Here is a 21,058-nt window from a genome sequence, read left to right as displayed (position 1 = left end):
GCTCCCTGCCCGGAGCGAGCGTGTGGGAGTGGGGGAGGGCGCCGGGACACGCTGCCCGGGACTAGGCCCCGAGCCTCCCGTCGCCTCTGCGCCCGCGCTGCGGGGGCCCTGCTTGGAGAGGTCTGGGGGCGCGAAGGGGTTAACTCCCCGGGCCGACCGGGCGCGCAGGGCGTGGAAATGGGGCCCGGCGGCGAGCTGCTCTTAGGGACCGTGGGGTGGGGGCGGCGCGCGGGAGCCCCCCGGAGCGACCGAGCCTCCCAGGCAGCTCTCAGGTCGCCCCTCTGCCCGCAACGAGCCGCCAAGGTTGGGGGCACCCTATTTCCCTTTTGCCTCCCAGAGGTTGCCTCCTCAGCTTAATAGATCACTGGGGTGTTCTGCTTACCTAGTCTCCAGTCACTCCGGAGCAGCCGTAGGTTACTGTTGCAAAGAAAACTAGCAATAAGTAGCAAGAACCGCACTTTTACTTGGAATGGAGTGAACATCTTTTGCACGAATCTCGCTGCCCGGCGTCCCTTTAACAGACATTGGCTAAAGCTTTGGGGCCGAGTCTACTCATTCGGGTAGTGTAGAGAGTAAAAATGCACCTTTGGCTTTTATTTTGGGAATGTACGTGTAGGGTTGAGTTCTTATTTCCCTCTCCCACCCCAGCTCGCCCAAATTACATTTACCCTGGATAAAAACCGGCTTGTGGTATTATTTGTCAGGCTGGCTTTCACATCGCCCGTGGTTTGATATTCAATCCCTAGAAATTATCGCTTTTATACGATCTCAATATGTTTTTGTGTTAAATAAGGGAAAATGAAACAAAGTAGCTGGTGGCCAGTAAATCCTCTTCATATTAGCAGTTGGTTTTGTTGCCCTTTTGGAAGTAAAGTCAGTTTTAATTGTGGCATCTCATTAATTGTGGCATTGCATACGCGAAAACCTTTTTTTTTAAAATTAGGTTTTCGAAGAAGCTGCAATTTCGTTAAATTTTTGATTCTTTACTTTGCATTAGGATGTTCCCTTTCATGTTTTGGTTCACTTTTACGTATACTTTTGTAAGGATTGAGTATAGTTCTTTGCACAAAAGTTTTCTTTTAGTAGTTTTTTGCTTGGTGTATTTAGAGTAAGTTTTACAAATGCGTGATTCACAGATATTTTTAAAAGAAATTTGATATTTGCCTTTTTGACAACCAAAAGTAGTTTTTAGCACGTAAAAGATTTATAGTGAACTGATATGCAGTAGAGTGATTTTGAAATGAAGAAAGCATGTTGAGTCATCATTCAGTTTCATTGTTGTGAGTACTATCACAATGCAAAAATTATAAAAGTGGTCATAATGTATGACAGTAATTGTGATTGCATTCATTGTTCTAGTATTTGTTTTATACAATATTGCCAGGACAAAGCTTTAGAAAAGTGGAGTGGCAGAAGTTAACTGAACATAATTGTTATCAACACTTTGGTGTTAACATTTTAAAGTTTGATTTAAATTTTTTTTTGCTTTAAATTGTGATTTAAATGCTTTTGAGTTCTGTTATGAAGAAGGTAGTAAGTAAAGTCATCTGATATTCTTTTTGAAAGAATAAAAATGAAAATAATGAATTCATCGATGATAGTATTTAATTATTGGATCCTGCTTGAGTCAGTCTGAGCATTTTAATAAATTTATTTTATTTAGCGGCTTAATATCCTAAGGCATTCTACAGCCTCAGTGGCCATTCATTAATTCAACAAATACTGTTGGAGTACTTTACATGTGCTCAGCAATAACTGTGCATGTTACTTGTTTGCCATTCACAAACTGTAAGACTCCTGTTTTAAAATTGGACCACTAAAGTTACAATTTTACAAATTAGTATAGATTTAGATCTTATTAGAAAGTAATGACTGAACTCTGTTCCCTGGATTGAAGCAAAACTCAAACCTTTTAATGCCATTAGCTTTCGGCATTTATTTCTTTCATCAAGTAAAGATGATGAACTTTGAGAACTGAAATGTAAGTACCTCTCTAATTTTTGAATACTTGTCATGAGGGAGCCTATTAAATGATTTGGACTAATTAATTTGAACCAACCAATTCTTATTCCTCAGACCAGAAGTTCTTGTAATTTTTAGTGGCATCCCCACCCCATCCTTCTCATTAATGTGGCTGTCCTGGTCCTCCTCAGCCGCAGAGGTTTTCCCCCACTTCCTTTTCATTATTGCAATACTGGGGCTATCATATCATCTTTACAAGGTGGAATTTCTTGGCTCCACTTTAGGGCATATGGCATAGTGTGGGTAGTGTATTGGTGAGTATTTGTTTATAACTGACAGCTGCATTAATAATTCTTGAAAGAGACTGTTTTTTATTGCCCACATAGTGAGCAGCAGAAGTAAATACTGAAATACTGATAGAATATTGGATGATACCAGTTTTCCTCTGTATAGCAAATTACTGTGTCCAAGATTAGATAGCTGTTAAACCTCTGGGAGTGATTGGTTGCCTCAAGGTTTCTGTATTTCTGCATGCCCACCCACAGATCATCCAGGACCCCACCCTCACGCTCTTGAGCCCATCTAGTTGGGCCACAGTACACTGAAATGGGTGTTTAAGAAGTGGACCCGCCTCCTTCTAAAATTCCCTCTGGAGCAAAAGACAGTACAGACTTTTACTCTAGTGCTCTTTTCTGTGGAACTGACGTCATTTAAAGAGTGGTTCACATAGGAAACCTTGAGGAAAGGGTTTCAAAGCTTAATGACTACTTAATGCCAAGCTTAGAGGACCATTTCCTTAGTGTTGTGCACAGACTATAAATATACAAATAATAGAGAAAAGTTGTGTCATCCCTACTTAATGATCCCTAGTTCTATCAAGGAAATATTTAAAAAAAATTTTTTTTATGAATTTCAGCCAGGTAACTACTTTAGTAATGGACCTGATTTTTCAGGTGCACATTAAAGGTGCTTAACAGTTGAGGGTACTTTCTGATAGTATACTAAAGTATGAAAAACAGCAGGGAGAGCTGGCTTTTGAATTTGTAATTAAGCTGTCGCATTTCTATTTACTGCCATACATGCAAGAATCATTGTGACACAAAACAGATAAATCATTTGCAGTGGAATTCACTGGCCCTGGGCCATTGGGTTACTGTCATTTGTCACTTTAGTGCTACTTCAGCAGTGTAGAAGCTCCTTTCCAAAGACTTACATATGCTTGGGCTGCAGTTTTCTGGTTATTGAGGTGATCCCCTGACAGGGCTTTCTGTGACCATTTTTGTCAGTCCAGGATGTTTTGAGAACTAGTTCAGGTAAAAGTATGGCAACACATGAGGTCTGTTAATAGTATTTGTTTTAAGAATCAGAAATTGTGGAATTTATCATAAACCTGGAGGTTGAGTCTTTAGAATGTAGACTTTCCAGGAGCTAGCTGTTTTCTATTAGGAAACTGCTTCATCCTCACCCTCTTAGAAGACCTGAGAAGCCAGCACCTCCATTCTGTCTGTTTTTTGAAATGAGGACATGAATTCATGCTCTCGTTGCCTCCCCTGGGAATAAAGAAGGTCTCAATGTAAATTGGGATTGAAAGGAAGGAATGTGCAGGTCTTCTGGAAGGCCTCTTTCTAACTTGAGAATTGTTAACTGAGGATGTGCAGGAGGGGCTACAACTAATAATGGCCATTCTAAAGGTTCTCAGGCTTCTCTTGGTTATCTTTCATCAGAGCAATTCTCAATTTGTTTCTGTAGTACCTGGTATTGTGACCTATCTCCTAAGCCTGCACACAGATTCCAGGTCTCCCAACATGTGCATTAGAAATGAGAGTGCCGCCTTATAGAAAGCGTGAGCCCAGTTTTGTTCCTTCAGGCTCTGTGTCTTATTGGTAGCTTTCTGGCTTCCTTCTCTCCTGGCCCTCATTTCTGATTGTGGTGGATTTTGGTTTTCCCATTTGTCCCTGTTGTATGAAGAAATGCTCCTTTTTATGTGTGTTTATTGGATGCAGGCAAGTATGCCCTTTTACTTTTGGCAAGGCAGTCTCAGAAGTATCAAAAAATTCACTATGACAGCTTCAAATTTTTGTTCTTGCTAGAACTACTGTGAAAAACATGTATGTTTAAGTGTTAATTAAATAGATGTGTATAAGGTTCTCCCTGCTGTCAGAAACTGAGTGTAGAAAAACACTTAGTGAAAACTGCACAAGGTAGAGGGTTCATGTTACAGACCTGTTGTGGAGGCCCTGCCTGGGGTGGGAGAAAAGGATTCCCCTGAATAGTGTCAGTCCCTTCCTCCCCACCTTAGATGAGAGCGGTTAGCTGAGCTGGAGTAGGAGGGACAGCTTTTTGGAACTTTTTCTTATCTTGTTGTCCACAGAAATAGAAGATGATATTGTGAGTGTATGTCAAAAATACAAGTTTTTGTGTTCTGAGATACATTGAATAAAGTTGGATTCCTGTGTCATATATTTTGTGAGTCATGGACTATGCGAGTAAGGACTGCCCAAGAGCATGTAAGGTATGATTGTAGAACATTCGGCTATGCTTTTGGGTCTACAGAATTATGGTCTGGATTGCTTAAACTTTCTCCCATAATTGTGACATGTGCTTTGCCCTGAATATAAGCAGTACACTAAAAATCTTAATATATTAATTTAAATTTAGTCAGGATCAATTAACTTGTGAATTTATTTGGTATTAACTGTCAGGAGGCGTTCTATTGGTCTTTTTTTCCTTGATCTCCTACTTTAGACACTATAACTCAAGGAATAAAGCAGTGTCTCTTGGGAGACTTTTGTATCACTATAATTTGTACTCTTCCCTATTCTTTCTGAAAGTATCAATCTTCTTCCTTTTGATAGGACATATTGACACTTTGGAGGCAACAGAAGAGAATTTGAAAATGAAGTTTAATTCTAGAGTTGTTGGAGATTCTTGCCCAATGTTGTAAAATGTTTTTCTTGATATTTTAAGTAATAAAAGTCCCCTTAGCTGGCTGCCAAGACTGTGTCTATGTTTTTCTTTTGAGACCTGAAGTAGACTTTCTGAGTAGATCTGAGAGTTGGACAAGGAAGAACATGTTTATTGTAAAACACTAAGCATTCTGTTATCATTTGAAGACTTTTGTACAATGTATAAAGTGCTCTGGCTTCTTTGAGCCTTCCAGCACCTCTGAGGTGGTGGATTCTCACCATTTTACAGATGAATAAAGTGATACCCAGAGAGATGGTGAATTGAAGTCACATTGTAATTGAAGTCATGTTGGTCTTTTGCTTTTTTAGTTTGCTTAGATTGCTCTAGACTGATAAAAGCATAATGCTTCACATTATGACTTTCCCATAGCACACTCAGTGAAAGTTTATGGAATGGATAAATTAAGTGAAGTAAAGATTTAAGTATTTAAACATAGTGATATGTTACTTTGCAAGTGGTGGCTGTTAAGTTTTGTGTGTGTGTGTGTGGGGTGCATTTTGAAAAAAGTCCTTTATGATTTTGTTTTTAAATACAAAGGCACTCTATTTGTAAAAGATACAAACAATACTAGGTAAAGCAAAAAGAAAATAACTTTTCTTCTCTCTTAATTCCTAGGACAATGTATGTTTTCTTTGCTTTTTACTGTTATAGTCTTCTGTGTGTGTGTTTCTCCTTTTTTTTTTTTTTTGGTTTTCAATTGTATCATCTAATGTGTTCTAACCAGCTAGTCACTGAGCAAATCTTTTTAAAAGAATCAGGTGTATTTTCTTTTTCTTTTTGTTCTTTTGTTTGGGAGGTGTATTTTCAAGTATACTAAGTTTTTAAATTTTTACTCAATTTTGCTGGTGATTGCTGCAGATGTTGTGAGGTTAAAGTGACTTACTGGGATATAATATACTGAGGACTATGGATATATGGTAGAGTTTATGAGCAATAAAATATTTCCCAAACAGCATTTTAAAAAAAGCAGAATTTTGAAGACACTTAAGTCCTAATTTTAGCTGTCATGGTGTCTGGTTCTTGTATTATGGAAAGAGCTCTGATTTAGAGTTGAATTCTTTGCTGTTGGTCATCCCTGAATGGATATCACTTCAAGGAGTGGTCAGATCTTTCTTTAGTTGGAGAGATTGGTAGGTCAGAAGCACAAGTGAATACTGGGGAATTGGATATTTAACCTGACTTTTCCCATGTCTTCACCAAAGTCAGATTTTTTTCTTTCCCTGTTGTTTTTATCAAAAAGCTGCAATGGCAAAGAAGAAAAACACTCCCAGCACCCACATCAGTCCTTCTCCCTAGACAGCCATATGCAGCCACCTCTGACAAACCCATTGCATAACTTAGTCTTTCAAGGGTGGTAGCCTGCTCTTTAGTTTGGTATTCACATGTTGACTCTTACACATCCATTCAAAACCACATATGAAAAGCTTCATATCTTTTGTGATTGTAAAGACAAGTTTTGGTAGCTGGGCTAAGGAATATGGCGAGAGCTGTGCTTTGGAAGTGCAGAGTAGTGGGAGGTACAGGCTGATGGGTGAATCTTGTGTAAGGGTTCTCCTCCTGTATGAAGTAGGAATGACCTAATCAAGAACTCTGGTCATTCAGTTCATAGTTAATGCATGTATGATGTCTACCAAGCACTGAGGATTGTGTGATGAGTAGAACCTCTTTACCAAGGTGCTTGCTGACCAGTCAGGTACAGTGTGCAAGTGCCTTTCCAGACACATTCATGTCCCCAAGGAAGGGAACACAGTCTGTAAGTTTGGCCTGGGAAGCCAAGTAGAGGTTTCTTGGATGTGGTCCCTTCATTGAGCTGTACAGCATGAGAAGATGGGCCTGTGACTAGAGGGAGAGGGAGTTTGGAGCATGTAAGAGAACTTGGGGAAAATCTGTGTCCTGAATTCATGGTTTCTGAGGGTGTGCTACAGCATTTGACCATTACTCTTAATCAGGTTGCAGTTTGGGCTCATACTCTCAGCATCCAAGGTGGAGTTGACTCTGATGGGTCACCATGACCAGGAGATCAGGAGACCAGATGGAAATAAATGCCCATAGACTTTCTTTTTTTTAAAGATTTATTTATTTAGGCACACAAGAGCTACGGTGTAATCCAGAAGTGCGAAGTGTGTCAGGGTGAGGAGATTCACCAGAGACAGAGTGGGGAACAGAACAGTCAGATGGACTGAAATATAGTGTAGAGGGGAGCAGCGGATGAGACAAGAGGTCCCCCTGTGCCTTGTGAGAGTCCCCCTGTGCCTTGTGGGCCACTTTCCTGCTGGGGATTGAACTCTGTCTGCTAGGGAGGGCCCAGTGTTCATGGATTTTTGACTAGGGTTGGTGATGGAAGGGGAGGGAGGGGGTACAATCTAAGAAACACTGAGGTATAAAACATGGATTGAAAAAGGAATGTGGGCCTATGTCAGGGAAGATGGGAAGGTGCCCCTCCAGAAAGGTGACGTGTGGGCTGAGAAGCCGCATTTGCTGCTGTGAGAAGGCTGCGGGAAATGGCAGAGCTGTTCTGTCTGTAGCGCTGGCTGAGATGATTGTATACAGTGTGCTGATTGGGGCCTCTGTGGGTTGTCGAGTTTCATTTTTGAGGCTTTCCTCTAGATGTGGGAAAGTATTCTGTTCACCTCAAACACCTTAAACCCCAAAACCTTGGGGGGGGAGCAGGGCATTCCTGTGGGGACGTTAGTTATATTTATGCTGATAAGGAACCCTTGAATGTCCTCAGTGGTAACTGGATAGAGTTATTAAGGAAGGCCAACCAGGGACATTAATCATTATTGCCTTTATTGGCAGGGCGAGGGCCTTTAAAAACAAACATTTCTTCCTGGGTTATGCTCCTAGAAATTAATCAGTTAGGAAAGACACATCACCTGAAAAAGCCCATGATTCTGAGATTCTTTAATACTTTGAAGTGTTCCCTCCTTTAGAGTGCTTTTGTAGTAGATATCAGATATTTGGGGAGATGTTGCAGAAGAGCTTTTTTTTAATAATTTAGTTATTTATGCACACAAGAGCTAGAGTGTGGTTCAGAGGTGCGGCAGGTGAGAGGATTCACCAGAGACAGTAGGGAGCAGAACAGGCAGATCCACTGAAATACACTGCTGAGGGGAGCAGCAGGTGGGTTAGGAGAGGTCTGCTGTGCCAGCCATGTAGGTCTGCTGCAGTGGCTGCTGATTGCTTTATAGTGCTGAGACTTAACTCTTTGCCACCAAGGAGGACTCATGAAGAACATTTCCTAACTTGGGATTCTTGGTTGTGGTCATCTGGTATCTAGACTGCTCAGTTGAGTTCCCTTTGACCAGCCCACCAAATTTGTATTTCAGACAACTTCCTTAGGTTTTCTGGGCCTGACTTGTCCTTTTGGAGCCTGCATGTGGTTTGTTTATGGCTTTTTTTTTTTTTTTAAAAGCTTAACTCGCTAAGCACTTTATCATGATTATGATTAACTGTTTTATACTTTGGGCAGTTAAAAAAAAGATTTGTGTATTTATACATATAGTAAGGAATGGGGGTACAAGCCAGAGGTACAGGGGGCTGAGAGGATTCACTAGAGACAGATTGGAAAGCAGAACAGGCAGATTGACCAGAATACAATGCTGAGAGGAGCAGTGGGTGAGACAGAGGTCTGCCATGCCACTTTGTTCATCTGGCCAGGATTAAACTGGTGCTACACATCACTTCATAGTTCTGTGCTTTAACCGGTTGTGCTACCAGGGAGGGCCCCTATTTTGGGCAGTTTTTAAAGCCTCCAGGATACTAGGTGTGAACAACAGCTCTAACAAAACATGGGTTAGTAGGACTGTGAGAAGTGATGTTATATAACTTTAGCGCTCAAAGGATGAATTATGGGAAAAGCCAGTAGTAGAAACCTGAACTCTTTGCCACTTTGAAGATTTACTTTGAAGTCTTCAGGATGAGATTACAGTTTAGGGTGAAGCTTGTTGGCTAGTTGATGAATTCCTTTTTAATTGAGTATGTATAATTGACATAAACCATTAGTTTCAGGTGTACAGCATAATAATTTGATATTTGTAGATAATGTGAAATGGTCAGTTACAATAAGTTTGTTTAACCTCTGATATGTAGCTATAAGTTTATTTTTCTTATGATGAGCTTTAAGACTTACTCTTAGCAACTTTTAAAGATGCCACACAATATTATTAATGATAATACCATGGTGTAAATTACATTCCTATGACTTGTATTGTAGTTCAAGGTTTCTACTCTTGGCCACCTTCACTCGTTTCATCCATCTTTTCCCTGTTTCTGCCAACCACCAATCTGTGCTCTGTAGCTGAGTTTTCTTTTATATATAATGAAATTATATGGTATGCCCCCAAAGTTCTTCCATGTCACAGGGGGTTAAATGTCCATTTTTATGGTGGAATAATAATCCAGTATGGTTATGTTTATATACACACACACACACACACACACACACACATATATGCATGTATAGATGCCATATTCATTCATCCATCAATGGACATGTGTATTTTTATCTTTGGCTATTGTAAATGATGCTATAATGAACATGTGGGTGTAGATAACTCAGTATTTTTTTAAATAAAATTTATTTATGCATACAAGAATTGGGGCATAGGCAGAGGTGTGGGGGTTGAGAGAATTCACCAGAGCCTGAGTGGGGAGTGGAACAGGCATATTGACTTAAACACACTGCTGAGGGGAGCAGCAGGAGAGACAGGAGAGGTCTGCTGCGCTATGTGGGTTGGCTCCCTTGCAGGGATTGAACTCGTGCTGCAGTGGCTGTGGATAGCTTCATAGTGCTGCACTTTAACCCCTTGTGCCACCAGGGAGTCCCCTACTTTTCTTTGAATAAATACTCAGCAGTGGATATACTGGGTCTCATGGTAGTTCTATTTTTGAGGAACCTTTATATCCTTTTTCCATTGTGACTATACCTACTGACATTACCAACAGTGCACAGAGGTTCCTTTCTCCACATCCTCACTGGCATGTGTATGTTCTTGTCTTTTTGATTAAATGCCATTCTTACTAATGTGAAGTGATTTGTGGTTTTGACTAGCTTTCCCCTATTAATTAGTAATGTTGAGCACATTTTCATGTACCTCTTGGCCATATGTATGTCTTTGGAAAAATGTCTTACCTGGATTTGCTATCCATTTTTTTAGTTGATGGCTATTTTACTTTTGAATTTGCATTTTGGGTGCTAAGACCAATTTTTGGTGTGGGTGTGGAGGCTTTCCCACACCACCAAACAATTATTGGACCCCAGTAGGGTGTCCAGAAATCAACATTGTCTACCTGGAAATAGCATGTCAGTTTCCACAGGTTAAGAGCTCAGTCTTCCAAGACCATACTCCACCTCAGACCACAAGGTCGTCCAGGTTAGCTGTGGATTGGAGGTTCTATGGATTGGAGGCTTTTGTAACATTCTTTGCAAACTTGAGGCTCATTTTGCATGTCCAGATTATTGTCTATGCTCTGACCACCTAACTATAAATAAGAGCTTCCGAGGATACCCTCCTTTTTGATTAATCTGCTAGAATGTTGCACAGAAGTCAGGAAATTAATTTACTCACTAGATCATTGACTTACTACAAAGGTTACTATCCAGAACAGCCAGATGGAAGAGATACTAAGGGCAGGATATGGGGAAAGGTAGGTAAATGCACCATTCTCCTGTACATCTCCACATGTTCACCAACCTGCAAGCTCTCTGAAGTCCTCCTATTTGGGCCTTTTATTTATTTATTTTTTTGCATAGAACTGGGCCAGGGGGTGGGGGTGTGTGAGAGAGGATTCACTAGAGACAGTAGGGAGCAGAACAGGTGAGATAGGTGAGTTCTTCTGCATGTGGGTAGGCTCCCTGGCTGAGGCTTGAACTCAGGTTCTCAGTGATAGCGCTGAGACTTTACCCCAGGCCACTAGGGAGTTCCCTATTTGGGCATTTATATAGGCTTCATTATATAGGCATCGTTGATTATATCTTTGGCCATTGGCATTTGAACTCCTTCTGCTCATGGTTAGGGTGACTGGAAGTTCCAGCACTCTAATCACATGGTAGGTTTCCCACAACAACCCCTCCCCACCAGTGCTTCGTAAAAGTCATCTCATTAATATAAGGAGACACTATTACCAGTGCCTCTGGGAGCTGTGGGGCTGGAACTATGCACGACCAAGCATATACATTTGATCAATATGTATGATCTAATATATGACTAAATTGATGTACTTCCTACAAAACATAATCTTGTAGAGTTGCATGATTTTTTTTGTGTTTTGGGCATTAACCCTTATCAGATTATGATTTGCATTGTTTCCCTCCCATTTGGTAGGTTTTCTCTTAATTTGGTTGATGGTGTCCTTTGCCAGGTAGTAGTAGCTTTTTAGTTTGATGTTGTATCACTTACCTTGGTTTTTGCTGCATTTGTGCATCCAAGAGCTTACCACCAATGTTTTTATTTTCTTTTTCTTTTGTTACATTTAAAAGGACAGATTTAATAGGAAAAGGAGAAAGAAAAAGAAAAAGGCACATGTATAGTCACAGGTGGGCAGGAGAGCTGCTATCACTTCTCTTTTTCATATGTCAGTGTAAAGATACTCCCGTGGAGCCCAGTGGGCAGTGTGGGGTAGCCTAGACTCCACCACAGTGCCTTTCACTGTCCCCATCTGGTGTCCCCCAGAGTTGGAACTAATGTTCTAATGCATTCTGAAGCCTGTGGCCAAAAGGTCTTTGAGAACATGCGCACAAAGAGCAAGAACAAGCATTAAGTTACTTTGCCATCTGAAGTTTTTGCAGGCCTTTTTTGTTGCCTGTTGTAGATTTGTCAGTTTAGCAAATTCTTGCCTTGGATTTGTCACAAACTGGTGCTGGCATAATTCCTTGCTTCTTATAGAACTCTGGCTTTTCCAACCTGTAAGTACACTGTGAATTAAGTGCCAGGAGCATAAACTTTCTGCTGCTTTTGTGACTAGAGTTCTCTGGGTGAGAGAGATGTGGTTTTAAAGACTTGAAAAGCACTCTCTACAGTTTTGACTAGAAACTGAAAACTTAACTGTTTATAACTGGAACTTCATACAGTGATATTGTAGCAATATCTTAGCAATGACTATTCTTGGACACAAAGTTACCAAGCCCCTGATTGGGAAGAGTTTGCCTCATGCCAGGGCACATGTTTGATCAAAAGGTTTAATTTTTTAAAAAAAAAAATAACAGAAAGTAATGTTGTTGCTGACCCCCCAACCCCCATTGGTTTCTTTAGAGGACGGAACTGTAGATTTGAGTTAGCTTTGCTAATTGACTGGTTCACTTTATGAGAATGACATCCTTTGTAGAGGACCCCGAGACCTCTTGGAGGGGGGTCCTCCCTGAGAAGTAGGATTCTGTGGGAGCCCTGCCTTTCCTCCAGTAGTCGGTATGCCATGTCCAGAGGCCTGCGATGTGAAACAAGCTGTCTTATTTCATCCTTGGACTGGACACATTTAGTCCTGAGGTCAGAGATCAGTTGTTGACACAGTAAATGGCTTTGCTGTTGCTCCCATGCCATGTTGCTGTAAGCTTCTGCTCACCAGCGCTCTGCCTCCCGTCCCTGGGGCAGCCATTGTTCCCAGGCCATGGGCCTACAGGTCAGGGGTGGGACAACGGGAAGAGAAGTTTCTAGTTGGGTTGCCTCAGTTATTTTTATGTTCCTGCCCTTTTGTCACCTTAGGTATTCCAGCCAATGTATTCGTTCACTCCTTAGTTATTTTGAGCTCAGCTAAGTGCCAGGCACTGTGGGCACAAAAGTGAATGTGAACAAGTTGTCTCTGTCTGAGCCACTCCGCTGTGCACACACTCCTCCCTCTGTCCGTGTGACTTGCCCTGGGCACTCTGTGTCGTTCTGACTTCTTTTAGGGCTTCTGCCTTTTTGTACCTTGTAGCTTCCTTTATACCTCTACCATCTTGTCTGGCTTTCTCTAGAGCATTAACAGCCGCCTGATAGCCTAACATAGATTATGTGTTCGTTTTCTGTCTTCCCCACCAGAATGTAAGTTAATATGGATAAGTTTGTATGTGGTGTTCTTTCATATTTCACCAGTCACTCAAGCATATATGTTGATCAAATACTTATTGAGAATAAATTAAAGGTAAAACACTATCTTCTGCAAGTCCACTGTCAAGTGTGGAAAAAGAGGCTAATCAATTGTTAGAATCCAGAGTAATTTCAGCAGGTTTGTTGGGAAAATTGTTTGCAAAGATCATACTCTAGGGCTGAGTTCTGTGGAGAGCTGAGCTTGGCAGTAGGAGCCAAAGAGAAGGCACTGGACACTGGAGGCCCAGTGTACACAGCAGCAGGGACCTGCAGGGAGCACTCTGCTGCCTGGGGAGGTGGAGGAGGGATGTTGCAGATGAGTCCCAGACATATGGGTGGCCAGTCCTCAGAGTTCTTGAACACTGTCCCACAACCTTTTATTCCAGAGTGTCATGGGATCCTTGAGAGGCTGTTCCTAGGGACCCCAGCCATCAGATTCAGAGTTAATAAACAGCACGTGAAGTTGGACTCAGACACCCAGTGCAGGGGCTGAAGGCTGACTCAGGCAGAGGCAGAGAGAGGCAGAGGCAGAGGCAGAGAGAGGCAGAGGAAGAGAGGCAGAGGAAATGAAGTGTGGGGTGATTTGTGGGAATTAGGTAGCCTCATTTAGAATGTGTCTGTTTTAATAAAATAGGATTCTGCTGTGTGTCCTGTAAAATATCCCCCACCCCCACGGTGCAAACATTGTGAATATCCTCACTAAATAGTACCTTCAGTATTAAGTCCTGTAGTATATTTACAAACTATATTTTATCCATGCTAAAAACAGTGTTGTTTGGGCAATTTTTCAGTCTTATTCTTTTAGCTGTGTCTGCGAATTACCTGACTTCTCAGATATAACTAGTACACATCATTGTAAACTGACAGATGAATAGCTTTAACCCATTGCTTATTTTTGAAGGCAGAAGGATATATTTTTTCAACATAATATTAAGAAAAAATAATACTAATTTAAGCCATGAGGTTTTTTTTTTTAATGTTTGGATTTTAAAAGTATGTACTAAAAGTATGTACTAATAGGATCAAAAGTAAGTTGTGTACATGAAGTAATTGAAAAAGATTGAGAGAAACCTTTTCCTAAAATATGTCGTAAGCAACTGGCTTGTGTTTGAGGAAAGTTGGTTAACTGTTTATAGCTACTGCTGTAGAGACTCTGGACAGAGAGTAACTCAAATGACAGACAGGTGATAAGCCTGGGAAGCCATCAGGGCAGGAGAGGAAATGTGTACGGGCTGGATTGTGTGCTGCACAAATTCAGTTCTCCAGTAGTAACTCAGAAAGAGAAGGAGACGGGTAATCAGCGGCCTTCTGAAAGGAGATGGGCTTGGGCACATGGAGGGGAACAAGGGCGAACGTTCTGTGTGGGCAAACAGCGATTAGCCCTTAGGTTTCAGGTCAACGTAGATTTTTGCTTTTTGAGTGATCTTATTTTAGTATAATCCCCAGTTACTACCACTAAACTGGGAACAAGCCCTTTATCACCTTTATTGGTCATACTATTACTTTCTTTTTTTTTTAAGATTATGCACACAGAACTAGAGTACAGACAGAGGTGTGGGGGTTTGGGGGTGAAAGGATTCACCAGAGACAGAGTGGGGAGCAGAACAGGCAGATGGACTGAAATACACTGCCTAGGGAGCAGTCTTGGGAGGGTGGAGGAGAGATCTGCCACACCATGTGGGTCACCTCCCTGGCTGGGGATTGAACTTACATTGCAGTGACTGGATAACCTCATAGTTCTGCATTTCAACCTGTTAGGCCACCAGGGAGGGCCTCAAGCTGTTACTTTTTTAGGATGCTTTTGATAACAAATAAAAGGCCAGCACTAACTGAAGTACATTTTTCACTAGAGATTTATTGAGTTATGTAACTAGACATTCCAGAGGTTGGTCAAATTTTGGGGTTTGATTCCTCAGTTCATGCTGTCTTTGAGGATGTGGTTTCTTTTCACTGTGTTTTGTCAGTAGTGTCCTAAGGCTCGTTTTTCCTCAGACGGCCAGATGGCCACAGCAGTTGCAGGCTTTACATTTGCATGTAACCTACACCACTCCAACCAGACCCAGAGAGCTGGTATGTCCCAGAATATTGGTGATCTACTGAATTTTGTGCCTTTTTTTTTTTTTTACCAAGGCACAACTGTGTCACTTTTTTTTTTTTTTAAAGATTTTTATTTATTTGCGCATCAGAACTCGGGTACAGGCCAAAGGCTCAGGGGTGGTGAGAGGCTTCACCAAAGACAGATTGGGGAGCAGATGAGGCAGATCGATGAAGTACACTGCTGCGGGGAGCAGCGGGCGGGCCAGGAGAGGTCTGCCACGCTATGTGGTTATCTCTGGGGCAGGCGGGAATCGAACTCATGCGGAAGTGGCTTTAGCTTCTTAGTGCAGTGCTTTAACCCGCTGCGCGACCAGGGAGGACCCTGGGTCACCTTTTAACCAAGTGTGGTGGACTAGGAGTGGGGCATGCCAGGTCCTAGGTGGGTGTACCCTTTTGAGCTGAGGGAATTCCTCTGATGGGAAGGGAGAGTGAATGTGGGCAGACAGCTACAGAGTCCATACTGTCCCATTGAGAAGCACCATCCCTACCATTCACTCCTTTCTGTTTCCTGGTCCTCCTCCTGGCCCGTCAGACTTATGACTCTTTTTTCTGTTTGGCAAAGCATCCTGTACACCTGATGCATCCTGCTGTCTCAAGGTTTTCCTTATAATTTATTTCTGCCATGTTCAGTGTCTGTGTTTTGGTGTCAGGGTGCAGTCCTGACTACCATTTTCCATTTGTGGGATCTTAGACAGGATTATTTAGCTGAAGCTCAGATTTTTCCATCTCTATCACTCAGGCAAAAGATATTCATGAGATTGTAAGTATTGTGCCAGGCCCTCTCTGGTGGCACAACAGGTTAGGACGCAGCACTGCAAGCTGGCCACAGCTGCTTCAGTGTGAGTTCAATCCCCTGTCCCGGAGGTGTTGGGTCCCAGCCGGGATGAGCCTCCCCAACCACCCCCGGAGCTTAAGCACAAGATCATAATAGGAAGAAGACATCTTGCCACTTGTGTGAATGGCTTAACTGATTAATATCCACCCTGATCTTAATATCCACCCTGATAGCAGTGGCACATGTGAGGGAGATTTCCTCCTGCCCCCAGGCCAACATCCTGGGATTAAGGGTATAAAAGGGAGGCTGGAAAGGATAAGAGGAGAGAGAGAATGCTTTGCTGCAACCATCTACGTGTGCTGACTCTTCAACTTTGACGTCCCCCACGCAGACTTGTATCCTTGCCGACTTGTATCCTTGCCGTGCGGGCGCGGCAGGAGGTGATCCACATGGTGCAGCAGACCTCTCCACCTGCTGCTCCCCTCAGCAGTATACTTCCTTGATCTGCCTGTTCTGCTCCCTGCTCTGCCTCTGGTGAAGCCTTTCTTAACGCCCCTGCACCTCTGACTTGTACCCCAGTTCTGTATGAATAAATAAATAAATCTTTAAAAAAAAATAAACATTGTGCCTGAGTGGACAGGATTGAAAAATAGAAAACACAGGAGACCACAATATATTTACAGACACAGAGAAGTAAATGAGAATCATTGTGAGATATGAACAGTGCTGCTTCTATAGAAATAGGGGCTTGGAGTATTTCTGAGGAGGTGATGCGTAATTAAGCCTTGGTGGTTTAGCAGGAGTCCTGGAAGCAGGGTTGGGCAACTGTGTACATGTTTAGAATACCTGGTGCACAAGCACACGAGACTGGGTTGTTCAGTTAGTGACAGCCACAATGACAGCTAAAGGTTTTAGCTTCCATCTGCCTAGACTTTAGAATGAGGAGTTGACACATAGTCAGCTCCTTGTTCCAAGATGGTTAATGTGCCTTTCCCTCTATAATTTGCCTTCAATTTATTATGTATTCATGTTTTTAAATAATTATTTGTGCATAAAATATCAGGAATGTAGGCCAGAGATTCAGCAGAGACAGAGTGGGGAGCAGAACAGGCAGCTCTACTGAAATACACTGCTGAGGGGAGCAGTGGGCAAGACAGGAGAGGTCTATTGTGCCATGTGTCAGCTCCTTGCCTAGGGATTGAATTCGTGCTGCAATGGCTGTTGATGGCTTAATAGCTCTGAGACCTAACCCTTGTGCCACTAGGGAGCTTGTGCCTTCAGCTTAACTTAAAACAGAACATAAAAATGGAAGTGCTATGGGCTTGGCAGCCTGAAGAAGTGGAAATAGAATATAATTGAACTGGCCAAGTGGGGTATATGAATTGGGAATTCACCAGTGTAGTTCCATCTGGAGAATGGGTGAGCTATTTAGGGGGTGCTATATAGGCAACAACCCCAGAGGGAGAGAATGATTATGGACAGAGTGAAGTCTTGTAGAGTCAAAGGGGCAAGAGAAGGAATGTTTTGAAGTGTGTGGGTGCATATGTTTGTGTGAGACAGGTGCGGCTTGTTAAATTTAAGTACTAATTTTAGAATATAGGAAGACCTTAGATTAAATTGGGAGATTATAGTTGTTGCCACTGCCCAAGGTTTCAGTTATGTGTGGTTGACCACAGTTTGAAAATATTAACTACAATAAGATATTTTGAGAAAGAGAACACATTCTCATAATTTTTATTACAATATCTTGTTTTAACTGTTTTATTTATTGCTAGTTAAGTGGTCTGTAGTTAAGCTCTATCATAGGTATGTATGTACAGGAAAAACCACATTGTTTGTAGGACTTGGTACTGTTTGTGGTTTTCAGGCATCCTCTGGGGGTTCTTGGAATATATCCCCCACAGATAAGGGGAAGGACTGTATTAGTTGCATTATGTATTAGTTGCATTATGGATTTTATGTTGATCGACGCCACCTCCAACTAGTATTGTTTACTGCAAAGTTTAACTTGTCTTGGTTACACTTACCTGCTGTATATTAAAGGTCATGTCTTGATTATAGATAATGTTTACATTTAAAAAATGAAAATTGTGGTCCTCATGAAACTTATCTGGTCATAGTTAAAAACAGAAGAAAATAAATTGGAGTGGCAAAGTTAAATGTTGTTCACCCACTGCCTTCTGGGAGGTGTGACCTTTTGTTGTGATGAACAGAAAAGTTATCAGTTCTTGTCCCTTTTTTTTTTTTATTGTGGTCTTTTTCTTTTCAATTTCCTTTTCCTGAATTCATTTGTTCAACAGCTGTTTTGAACTCCTGTTTAACAAGTCATCATCTGCTGGCAATACAAAGATGAGTTTAACTTGGTTTCTGTTTTTTTAAAAATCGACTTTATGGAGGCATAATATTCATGCAGTAAATTTTTTCCATTTACAGTTTAGTTCAGTGAAACTCAGCAGTGATACACATTTGTGTAATCACTTCCATGTCAAGACATCATTTTCTTGTTTTCCAAAAGTTTTCTTGTGTTCCCCTGCAGCCTGTCCTCATTCAGAGACAGAGCCACTTCTGTTAGTTTCTTTTTTATTGGCGTATCCCTTAAATTTCCCTTCTTTTCTCTTAAGATTAGCTTCAGGTTGATCATAATGAATATAATAATAGGTGGGAATCTTGAACTTCCTCTAAGGCTATCCCAGATCATGTACACTGAAGTTCTTCCTTTATTTATCGACTTTGTTTCATGTGAAAAAAATTCTCTATAGGCAGTTGCTGTATAGTGAGGGCTGTCTATTACCTTGCTGTCTAACACTAGTTTAGAGCAAAGCAGGTTAAAATGTAACTGCCACTGTGTATATAATGTAGATAGAACTGTAAAGTTGGTACAAGTGGGTTTCTGTTAAAGACATCATGTTTTCTTACTTGGAGGCGCTATCTTTGGAAACAAGCATTAGCTCAGAACTCATTAAAACACTACATGAATATATAACCAACTTATTAAAAATCTTGATATGAAAATTGTAAGAATGTCTTTGATAGAACTTTAATAGAATAAAACAAACCTCAAAACCAGGCACTACATTAACAATACTTTTGAATCTTAAGAGGGAGGCTGCCAGTAGGTACGTCTTTGTACCCAATTTGCCCCCTCTGCCCAAGCAAATAAAGCAGACTTCTTTCATAACCCAGTTAGGGGAGGATCAAGACTTTCTCTTCCTTACTTTCTGCTTTCTTTCCCATTTGTAACTTGTAGTGCATTTGCACTATGACCAGAATGTGAATGTCTTGATGTCCTGAACCCCTGTCAGTTTTCTTCAGTTTATTCTCATGACCCCTGCAGTTCCTTGTGGGTGGTGGGCACTCAGTTCATACTGCTGAATCCCTGGGATGCCTGCTGTGCAGTGACTGACAGGGTCAGCTCCTCTTGCCCCAGTCTCGACTTACTGGATTGAGAGTGGTTGTGACTGGTCTGTGGCCCATCAACACTGTGGGACAGTGAGCTATGTGTTTTGGTAAAGATGTTCTTTTTACCCAACTACTATTTTTTTTTTCTTTAAACCTAGGGATATTTTACATGTCATAGAATTCACCCACTTAAATAAGTGTATATTCAGTGATTTTTAGTGTATTTACAGTTGTACACCTTCACAGTCAGCCACCTCCACAGTCAGTGTTAAGTGGTTCCAGCAATGACTCTCCATTCCTCTCCTCCCACAAGCCTCCTACAGTTTTAGTTGTCTGAGGACAGACAGTTCAGTCTAAGGACATTTCCACACCTGTGTTCTTGGTCCTTGTCAGATCTGAGAGATCCTGGGAGCTCTGGAAAAGAATTTTGGAGCTTGTCTCCTCTACCATGCTTTCATTTTATAGATAATGTTAAAGTTTTTATCAATTGAAAAAGTTTATTGCTCTTTAATGTTTCCTCATGTCTCTCAAATTCAGCTTACAGTCATTGGGAAATAGGGGTGGAGAAAACTGCTGTTTCTCAGCTGCTTGTTGGTTGTGACTTAGTTCTGCCCTCACCCTCTGAGTTCATGGGAGATTGTTCCAGGAGCTGGGGTCAGCCCACCAGCTTCAGAAACTGCCAGCAGCATGTTCATTGATCACTGCCTTTGTCATCAGAGGCTGATCTCCTATTTCCATTTGCCTTTTGGAGGCATAGTGCGTTGATTTGGGGGTACTGTATAGCTTGAAATGCCTTTCTAAGTAAGCAGTGAGGTTTGGGAGCTTGGACTGCAGTAAAGTCTGTGGTGTGCTGGCGCCCCCTGGTGCCCGGTGGTGGATTGGTCCTTGGAAGCTACCCTGGCGGAAAGCAGTTCTGTTGTGGTTGCCTTAGTGCTGCACAACTGTGGACCTGCAGGGGGCCAGGAAAGCTCTTTCCTCCTCCTTCACCTTTCTTTGTTCTTGGTGGTGCGGAGAAGAGTCCTCGGTCAGAGCCCCAGCCTTCTTGTGGGCAGCTGCAAACAGGAGCATTTGGTGTTGCTTCTCTTCTTCTGCCATTTACCTAACTGGGTTTGCGTAAAACCTAGGGTCCAGCATTTGCCTTGGAGTATTTGATGCTGTGGTTAGAGGAGTTAATTTTATTAACAGCATACACATCCATGTGGCTGACAGAGGACCCACAGGCCCCTTCTTTTGATTTGTCCTCATGTCGCCCCCCTGCGCCTCAGTAAGCGCCAGTAAGCACTAGGTCCTGTGCAGGCTGTGGCAGCTCAGGGAGGATGTGCTTGCTCCTGCTGTCTTGTTGGCCTGCCAAACTTGGTTTTCCTAGGTTTTCTCTTCTCTGCCCTCATAGGACAAATCATTTCGTAAATGAAGCCCAAGCAGTGGCATTTTCTTCTCTAGATTGTAAACCCTGGGAAATCTGGCACAGAATCATTTTCATCCTATTTTTTTAACCCATATGCCAATAATATCCCCCCCCCCCAAACAGACTGTATAATAGACTTGTTGAGTCTCTAGAAGAAAGATGTTTTTCTTTCTCAAGGGAAGTGAGAAGGCTCCTCACAATCAAGCATTTTCAGCTTTGCCTTTTTAAATCTATTTGGAAATATTTTCAAAATTATGTAATTTGTATGAATAAAAATAGTACAGAGGACCCTCTTTTACTCTTTTAGTCAGATTTACCTGTTATGCTTCACCCCGTTTTGTTTGATCATTTTGTATGGGCTTGAGTTCTTTCACTATTCATTCATATATA

The 21,058-nt window shown here is 41.8% G+C and overlaps 1 protein-coding gene across 1 annotated transcript in view; it reads left to right on the top strand.

Annotated features, from left to right (window-relative positions):
- The window catches only part of USP10 (ubiquitin specific peptidase 10), a 65,735-nt gene that overhangs the window by 579 nt on the left and 44,098 nt on the right, over positions 1-21,058 (top strand). The gene's annotated exons all lie outside the window — the stretch shown is intronic.

The sequence above is a fragment of the Condylura cristata genome, unplaced genomic scaffold (assembly GCF_000260355.1).
Source record: "Condylura cristata isolate star-nosed mole 26May11 unplaced genomic scaffold, ConCri1.0 scaffold00028, whole genome shotgun sequence".
NCBI classification, from domain to species: Eukaryota; Metazoa; Chordata; class Mammalia; order Eulipotyphla; family Talpidae; genus Condylura; species Condylura cristata.
Note: the sequence above shows the minus strand (reverse complement) of the source record. Positions and strands in the feature narration are given on the sequence as shown.